The sequence below is a fragment of the Pteropus vampyrus genome, unplaced genomic scaffold (assembly GCF_000151845.1).
Source record: "Pteropus vampyrus isolate Shadow unplaced genomic scaffold, Pvam_2.0 Scaffold44, whole genome shotgun sequence".
Lineage (NCBI taxonomy): Eukaryota > Metazoa > Chordata > Mammalia > Chiroptera > Pteropodidae > Pteropus > Pteropus vampyrus.
The window spans coordinates 6,622,760-6,633,126 of NW_011888825.1; positions in this window are offsets into that span (position 1 = coordinate 6,622,760).

The window sequence follows — 10,367 nt, forward strand, 5'->3', positions numbered from 1 at the left end:
TGAAAGTTTGACTTCTTGGTTTCCTATTTGGATGCCTTTTGTATATTTCTCTTGTCTGATTGCACTCACTAAGACCTTCAATGTTATATTGAATAACTGGAGATAGTGGACAGCCTTGCCTTGTTCCTGATCTTAGAGGGAAAGTTTTTAGTTTTCACCATTAAGTACAATGTTGGCTGAGGGCTTCTCATATATGATCTTTATTATATTAAGGTATTTTCCTTATATACTGATTTTGTTAAGTGTTTTGATCATAAATACGTGATGTATCTTGAAGGTTTTTTCTGCATCTATTGATATGATCATATGATTCTTATTCTTTAATTTGTTTATGTGGTGTATCACATTAATCAATTTGCATATGTTGAACCATCTCTGTGCCCCTGGGATGAATCCCACTTGATTGTGGTGTATAATCTTTGTAATATGTTGCTATTTCACTTCACTAGTATCTTATTTAGGATTTTTACATCTGTGCTCATGAGAGATATTGGTCTGTAGTTTTCTTTTTTGTGTGTGTTATCTTTACCAGATTTTGGTGCCAAAGTAATATTGGCCTCATAAAATGAGTTGGGAAGTATTGCCTCCTCTTGGAAGTTTTGGAAGAATTTGAGGAGAATAGGTATTAAATCTTCTATGAATGTTTGGTAGAACTGACTGGTGAAGCCATCTGGTCCTGGACTTTTACTTTTGAGTAGGTTTCTGATGATTGTTTCAATTTCCATACTACTGACCAGTCTATTTAGATTTTCCAGGTCTCTTTGATTTAGTCTAGGAAGATTGTATTTTTCTAAGTACTGGTCCATTTCTTCTAGGTTATTAAATTTATTGTTATATACTTTTCACAGTATTCTTGTATGATCCGCTGTATTACTGCAGTGTCCGTCATAATTTCCCCTCTTTCATCCCTGATATTGTTTATTTGTATCCTTTCTCTTTTTTCTTTAGTGAGTCTAGCCAGGGATTTGTCAGTTTTATTAGTCTTCTCAAAGAACCAGTTCTTTGTTGCATTTATTTTTTTTATTGTTTTGTTGTTGTTTTTGCTTTTATTTCTGCTCTAATTTTGACTATTTCTTTCCTTCTGCTAAATTTTTGGCTTCATTTGTTCTTCCTGTTCTAGTTTTTAAAGATGAAGCATTAGGTTGTTTATTTGGGCTTGTTCTTGTTTTGGAGATAAGACTATAATGATATGAACTTTCCTCTTATGACCGCTTTTGCCATGTCTCAAAAGTTTTGATATATTGTACTATTATTATCAAAAGTTTCTATATATCTCTTGATCCTTTTATTCTTCTCTGACTAAGTCATTTTTCATGTTGTTTAATCTTCATGTATTTGTGGTTCTTCCTGATTTATTTTTGCAGTTGATCTCTAGTTTCAAAGCATTATGATCAGAGAATATGGTTGGTATGATTTAAATCTTCTTATATTTGTTGAGGCTATTTCTGTGTCCCAGTCTGTGGTCGTTTCTTGAGAATGTTCCATGTTCACTAGAGAAGAATGTGTAAGCAGCAGTTTGGGGATGGAAGGCTCTGTAAATGTTAATTATGTCCAGTTGGTCTAATGTGTTATTTCCTTATCGATTTTCGGTTTAGATGATTTGTCTATAACCAACAGTGAGTTATTTAGGCCCCCTACTATGATACTGTTTTGGTCTGTCTCTTCCTTTAGTTCTCTTAGTAATTGCTTTACATATTTTGGGGCTCCCTGATTGGGAGCATAGATATTAATAAGTGTTATGTCTTCATGGTATATGATTCTTTTTATCATTATGAAGTGTCCCTCAGTATCTTTCTTTACCTTTTTTATCTCGAAGTCTATTTTGTCTGATATTAGTATCGCTACTCCTGCTTTTCTCTGAATGCCATTTGCTTGAAATATCATTTTCCACCCTTTCACTTTGAGTCTTTATTTGTCTTTGGAGCTGAGACGTGTCTCCTGGAGGCAGCATATGTTTGGGTTTTGTTTTTTTTATCCATTCTTCAACTCTATGCCTTTTTACTGGTAATTTCAATCCATTTACATTTAGGGTGATTATTAAAAAATGGGGTCATCTTATAGCAATTTTATCTTTTGCTTTCTGGTAGCTCAGTGTTTCCACTGCTTTCTTGTTCTTGTGTTTCTGTTCTCTTTATTTTCATTGGCTTTTGTGGGTTTTTCCTGTGGTTCTTCTTGTTTTATGTTATATACTTCAATTCTGAATCTTCTGTATGTGGTTACCATCACGAATATGTAAAGGATAGCGCACACACACACACACACACACACACACAGTCGTACATTTTCTTCTGCACATGCCTTATCTCCATTCTCTTTTGCCAATTTGGATTTTTGAATCCTCCTCCTTTCAGTCATTGTTGTCTCAATTTGTCCCTATGTATGCTGAATGTTCATTACTATCTTGCTATAGCAAATCTCTTCTTATTGTTTAAGCTTACAATGCCCTGTTCTTGGTAAGGATTGCACTTCCCTATTTGCCTGATAGTCACTTTACTCCTAATTATGGTTTTGGTTTTTTTTTTTGTCATTTTGTTTTAGTTGAGCTGACCCTTTTCAGTATTTCCTATAGTGCAGGCCTTGTAGTGGAGAATTCCCTCAATTTTTGTATGTCTGGAAAAGTTTTAATTTCTCCTTCATATGTAAAGGAGAGTTTAGCTGGATACATCATTCTAAGCTGGTAGTTTTTTTTTTTTCCAGTTAATAGTTTGAATATTTGATTCCACTCCTTTCTGGCTTATTAGGTTTGTGCTGAGAAGCTCAACAATAATCTAATGGATTTTCCCTTATAAGCTACCATCTTCTTTTCTTTGGCTTCCTTGAGAATTCTGTATTTTGTTGATTTTTGATAATTTTAATACAGTGTGTCTTGGCGAAGGCCTTTTTGGGTTGACATAATTGGATGTTCTGTTGACTTCTTGAATTTTAAGCTCCAGCTCATTTCTAAGATTTGGGAAATTCTCATCAACTATTTGTCTGAAAATGCTTTCTGGTCCCTGCTCCTTTTCCTCACTTTCGATAATGCCCATTATGCTTATGTTTCCTCTCCTGATGGTATCAACTAGTTCTTGTATTTCTCTGTCATTATTTTTTATTCTTTGTTTTCTCTCTTCTTCTTTCTGATTTATTTCTAAATTTCTGTCTTTGATATCACTGATCCTTTCCTCCATTTGGTCGACTCTATTTCCCAAGCTTGCTATCTCATTTTTTCAACTCTTTCAGGATGTTCTTTATCTCCAGAAGATCTATTCTGTTCTTTTTGAGGGTTTCCATCTCCTTGCTAAAGAACTGACTCTGCTCATCCTGAAATTATTGATGTGATTTGTTTTGGAACTCACTGAGTTTTTTTCAGAAGTACCATCCTGAATTCTCTGTCATTTAAGTCATATATTTCTATGTCTTTAAGCTTATTTTCTAGAGATTGTTCTCTTTCTTTCTGAGATGCCTTGTCACCTTGGTTGTTCATGGTGTTTAATAGACTATTTCTCTTCCTGGGCATTAATGGAAGTGTGTTCTGCTTTTTTTTTCCAGAAAGAAGATTTATTATATAAAGGTCTCTCTTTAGCCTGCTGCAAAGAAGGCACTTTTTCTTTTGGTTTCCAGTAGGTAGCATCTAAGTCTTGGATCCTTGCTTTATATAAAGCCTTAATAATGCCTTTTTTTCTCGTAGATGTTTAATCACAGTTTCAGTCCCTATCAGTGTTAGCGACAGTTTCTGTAGTGTTTGCTTAGCATCCCCTGGGTTCCACAGTGTTCGGTCTTGGAGGTCATGAGGAGAAAGTTCCTCTGGGTTGGGCGTTTGGGGCTGCGGCTTAGCCTCAGTTTTGCAACCGTGGCCAGTAAAAATCAACTGTTGTTTTTCTGCCATCCTGCTTCTCTGCTTTTTGCCCTGATGTCTGAGCTTTGCCACTGACTGAGTGGAGCTCACAACTCTCCCAGACAGGGCTGGTCAGGGAACTCATCACACCTTTTCCCCTCCCCCTCCTCCTATAGGGACCTCTTGTGGCTGTGATAAGCAGCTTCTTTATTTCTCCCAATCCACTGCCCAACACCCAGGATTCTGACCTGTGGTAGCTCTTATGCGCAGATCCCACACTCAGACATGCTGGTGTGTAGTTTGGGTGTTTTTTGTTGAGTTTTAGATGTTCAGCTTATTGTTGTTTCAAGGGGAGAGATCTAGGGACATCTCTCACTCTGCCATGTTTCTCCAATTCCTCGCATGTTTCTATATTTTTAATTTAATTTTTTAAATTTACATTTTATTCCTATTCACCCACCCTCTCCCCTCTGGCAACAACCAGCTCGTTCTCTGTACATATAAGTCTGTACTGTTTTGTTTTGTTTTGTTTATTCATTTATTTTTTTAAGATTCCACATGTAAGTGAAATCATATGGTATTTGTCTTTCCCTATCTGAGTTATTTCATTTAGCTCAATACACTATAGTTCTATCTGTGTTGTTAAAGATGACAAGATTTTATTTTATTTTATTTTATTACTGCTAAATGATATTCTATGTGTGTGTATCATAACTTTTTTATGCATTCATTTATTGGCGTACAAGTAAGTTATTTCCTTATCTTGACTATTATTAGTAATACTACAAAGAACATAGGGGTGCATAGATCTTTTTGAATCTGTGTTTTTGTTTTCTTCAGATAAATACCCTGAAGTGGAATTTCTGAATCATATAGCAGCTCTATTTTAATTTTTTGAGGAATCTCCATACTGTTTTTTCTCTCCCTTTTTAAAACTGATTTTAATCCTTATGAGACTCAACTTTCCTTGGAATAACAAAGAAATACAATGAAGAGAGAGTGAAAAGAAATGTCTCTATATGATGAGACACTATAACCATAGAAGTGACAATTTATAGTTCAGCACTAAGGAACACCGAGGGAGAGAATAGAAGAGCTGAAGGGCAGATACAAAGTGTGTAATTCCATAGTGCCATCCTGGATGTTTGTAATATCCATCCCAAATCTTGGTCAAGAGTTTTATGTTCAATAGAATGCTTAACTAAGGGATGAAATAATGTATTTTAGGAATATTTAAATACAAATGTGATTTCCTAAGCTAAGACTGGATTTGCTTATTAAGAACCACATGCTGAATTCTAGATAAAGTATTTTAAAGTAGGTCTACCATATCAAATTTAGAATTTCTTCCAACACTGTAAATTATTTTCTTTTGCAGATACTACATTCTCTTCCAAATATAACATTTAGATGAACATAGATTTCCATTCTTTTCATTCTTATTTTCCTTCTCTTGTTTGATTTCTTCCTCTTTCCATTGTTTTGGTTGTTTGTTCCCCACTTGCCCTACCTTCAGCACTGTCCTCAGAAAGGTTATATCAAAGTCATTTTGGTGTAAAATGTAGGGACTCTGGTGTGTAGCAGTTTATCTCCTGTGTATTCCCTTCAGCAAAGACCTCAGCTTACATCCTACGAACTAGAAATGCATGAGTTAACAGGCTCTCTGATGAGCCATGATTCTAACTAATACTTTTTCCTCCTAGGATGGATGCCCTGACATAGTCTTGTTAGCCTCCCACAGGAAAGGAGTCTCTTAGGTATTCCAGTTCAACAGCTGAAGCCTTGCTACCAGACTTCCCTATACCAACTCTATAGCTCTCCAGTTAGTGCCTTCCCCAGATGGATTCCCTGAGATTCAGCGTACCCCTCCCACCTGCCAAATCACCCTAATACATCTTGCTGGAACTTACCATCTGTCATCTACCACTATACTATGAGACTTCTATTTCTTCATGGAAGATATCTTTCCTGCTATGACCCACCACTCTCCACTCTCTGCTAACTCCTGTCTGGCCCATCTGGATCCATATTGTAGCTCCTCCTGCTGTAGCTAATATCCCCCTATTGTTATACAGTTTGTCCTCATAATCTAATCTTTCAAGTTTTTCGAAACTGTGCACATTTCTACATTGCCCTGATCCCCAAAATAGCAATATCCCTCAGGTATTTCTAATCTAGTATCCAGCTTGTTGTCTCAGTTTATGTTGGATATCATCTATTTTTTTTATTAATATAATTTCCTGAGTATATGATTCCAACACACTTTGGCATGTGAACCTCCAAGGGTTTATTTCTTTTAATTCTTTTAAATTTTATATTGACTTCTACCAATAACTTATAATTAATATTGCATTATAGCTATCAAGCCCTATGTCATCACCCCTTTAAGATCTTTTTATAGCTTCTATTCTATATTTGTGCTTTTTATGTCATATCTCTGTATATAGCTTTATTCTCCCCCATTTCAAATGTTCTGTGTTTTCAGCATTGTACCATTTTTGCCAAATTATCCATTTTGTAAATCCACATCCTTTGCAAAGGAGGATTCCTACATTTTGGTGTTTCATCTTAAATAAATAGAATTTAAATTTTCTGAGAATTTAAAAATTCACAGAGAATTTCGTCCTTTTCTTTCTAATCAAATCGCGATTCACATACCAGTGGTAGGTATGTGAACTACCGAACTACCTTTGGACTACATTGTCCTTTATATTTTATAAAATATGTAAAATAGTCTTTATTGATGAGACCACCTTGCTGACCATCAGAAAAGCAGAATTGCTTGATTGCATTTGTCTACTTTCAAAATCCTCTACATAGTAACTCTTCCTTCTCTTATTTTAACTTTTCACATGTATAAAAATTAAAACCTTTCTACATATTAGACACAGTTGTTCCTGAGTTTCCTGTTATTGTACATACCCCATCCAGCCATTAGAGCCTGTATCAAATGCCTCTTTGTCCCACTCACCTCCTCTCAGCCTCTCTATTCAGTTCAGCCAGCAGTGACTAGAGCGAACAGTGTCTGTGGGGCTTCAACTCATTTTCCAATAACAGTGTCTCATCAGAAGTGTACTGTATTATAAACTTCAGAGTTGCTAAGAAACTAAATCTTAATTGTTCTCACCACAAAAAATAAATAATTAAGATATGATAGAGGTGTTAGCTAACCTTATGATTATGGTGATAATCATAATGCAATACATGCATACCTCACAGATACTGCATATTTGCTTCCAGACCACCACAATAAAGCAAATATCCCAGTAAAGTAAGTCACGCAATTTTTTTTTGGTTTCCCAGTACATATAAAAGTTCTCTTTATACTATTCTACAGTCCAGTAAGTGTGCAATAGCATTATGGTTTAAAAGAAAATGTACATACCCTAATTAAAAAATACTTTATTGCTAAAAAACGTTAATCTTCATCTGAGCCTGTTGGAAAAATGGCACCAAAAGGTTTGTGACAGGGTTGCCAGAAACCGTTAATTTGTAAAAAGCACAATATCTGGAAGGCATAATAAAGCAAAGTGCAATACATATATGCCTATATATAAATGTACCAAACCATTACGTTGTACACCTTACACTTACCAATGTTATATGTCAATTATATCTCAATAAAAATAAAATTTTAAATTGCATACAGTGTGTTTTTTACATCCTAAATACATTTTTGTATTGTATGAATACAAAGGAAAATGGTTTTACTTAAAGAAAACAGAAAAAAAAAATTGAAAGGTGAACAGCATAGAAAAATGGCCAAAAACTGAAAAGATAATTGACAAAAGAAATTCAAATGAATAATAAACATGTGGAAAATGTTTAACATCAGATTCAAAAATGAAAATTAAAATCACAAGATACCCTTTTCATCTACCAAATTGAGAAGATTAAATACATCCTCAATCTAAGAATTTAAGAAACTTTCTAGGAACCTGTGGTCTTATTGCTAGAAGAAAGATGAATTAGAACATAGTCTCTAGAAGCTAGTTCAACAAAATGTATCAAAAGCCTTAAATTATGAGTAGAATCTATGCAGAAAATTTAATTTCTTGGTTAAAGGAAATAAATAGTAACATTAGTAAACTTTTATCTATATGTAGAATTATAATGATATTATTTAGAATAGTTTAAAAAGGAAAACAAACTAAATATTCATCAACTGGGGATTGTCTATATCAATTTTAGTATGTCCATGTGATGGAAGCCATGATGCCATTAGAAATCACATATGATAGGAATATGAAAAAAAAACTACAATATGTTGCTAAGTAAAGTATGAAAATAATATGGAATATTTAAATATAATTATTATTAATAATTTTTGAGAGTTGTGCACATGCATAGGACAGAATACTGAAAGATGACAAAATAAAAAGTAATTAGTGGCTATTTCTGGGTGGTCACATTTGGAGAGATTTTTATTTTTTCTTTTGTACTTTTCTATATTTTCCAAATTATTTATAATGAATAAACCTAACTTTGAAAAAAATGCAACCTTTGGAATCACTCAAAATATCCTATAATTCAATGTCAGTATCCGTCTATATTCTCTTTCCTCAAATTTATCTTATTTTACCTAAACAGGAATAACTATGAGGGTAAAAGACCACACCATCTCCTCTTTCTCCATTTTCTTTTGTTGCTAATAGTCCACTAGTCTTGCTTTTTGTTCAGTAAAATATGAATCAGTGATTGAAAAAAAATCAGCACCATGTGAGTTACTATAACCAACAATAACAATAGCAAATAACCACATGGTATTCACTGACTTCTTGGAATTGTTCTAAAGTATGTTCGTGTGTATGTGTTTCTCAACTGCTCTAGCTCTGTTAAATTGATCTAAATGTCATTTCTCTTTTATGGATGAGGAAACTGAGAAGAGAGGTTAAGTGACCTGCCCAAAGTCATACAGCTAATGTGTATCCAAGCCTGGATTCAAACTCAGTCAGTCTGCCCCAGACACTGTACCCATAATCGCCATGAGATGCCACGAACACAGAGAAATCCTAGAAGAAGCAAGAAATACTGTGTGGCTCTTATTTTCTACTAGTCTCCATTGCAGCCTTCCAATCAAGATATGGGATAAGTACAAATTTTGCAAATAGCCTGGGTCCTTAATTGACATTTATAATATTATCTCTATGAGAAAAAAATCATTGTGCATTCCAAATGACTGACCTAAAATGAAATTTGTTAATAGTCTATTTGCAATTTGGGGGTTGCCTGTATATCTCACAAGAAAATTATTGTCAAGGGAAAAACATATGTTTCCATCCAAAATAAATGTCTGGAAGTTATTTGGTCTTTGAATGAACTCAGGTCATCCATCTTTAGCCAGGAGTTTACTCTGAGGACTCTTCATCAAGTGCTTACAGCATGAATAAAGACATTTCAGAATGCTAATATCAAATCACTAATCTTACATTTTGGAAGCCTTACATTTTCACTTGGGCACACTCATGCTCCTGAAAGAGATTCTGGAAGCCTTACATTTTCACTTGGGCACACTCATGGTCCTGGAAGAGAAGGCCTTGAAGAGGAGGCAGAAAAGCACAAATGCTGAGCATTTCCCGACCCTTTCAGAAGAGGATGGATGTTGTGCTCTATACTTCCCGGAAGATAAAAATATCTAGAAGAGAGAAAGGCTGACGATCAGGAGAACTTTAAATTTACATAATTTTTATTGTTTTTAAATATATTCTAATATAAGCTTGGATTCACCTGCTGGAAGAAGACCACACTATCAACAGGTTGTAGAATTTACTTATCAAACTATCTCAATCCAATTTCTAATTGCAAAAGACAGAATCTGATTTTACTTCATTTCACTTTCCAAAGGGTAAAGCTTTCATGGAATTTTGTAACTGTGTAAAAGCAATAAAGCAATAGTACAGTATATCCTTAGAAAGATGCATATTTGATTGTTTGTTTTGTTCTTTAAATTCCACATGTAAGTGAAACCATATGACATCTATCTTTCTCTGTCTGACTTACTCCATTCAGCACAATACCCTCCCAGGTCCATCCATGTTGCTGAAGATGGCAAGATTTCATTCTTTTTTATGGTTGAGTAATTTTCCATTGTATATATGTACCACTTCTTTATCAATTCGTCTATCGATGGACACCCAGATTGCCTCATAATCTTCCCATTGTAAATGATGCTGCAATGACTTATGAATATGCATGTCCCTTCGAAGTAGTGTTTTGGGTTTGTTTGGATATATACCCAGAAGTGGAATTATTGCCTCTTGTTATAGCCTTTGATTTAAAGTCTATTTTGTCTGGCAAAAGTATTGCTAGCTTGGTTTGTTTGTTTGTTTGTTTCCATTATTATCAAATATCTTTTTCCATCCCTTTACTTTCAGTCTGTATTTGTCTTTCACTCTGAAGTGAGTATTTTGTAGGCAGCATATGTAGGGTCTTCTTTTCTTATCTATTCAGACACCTAAATTTTGACTGGAGCATTTAATCCATTTACATTTAAAGTATTTATTGCCTTTTTATTATTCATATTTTAATGTTTTCTTTTTCTTTAAAAAAGTCC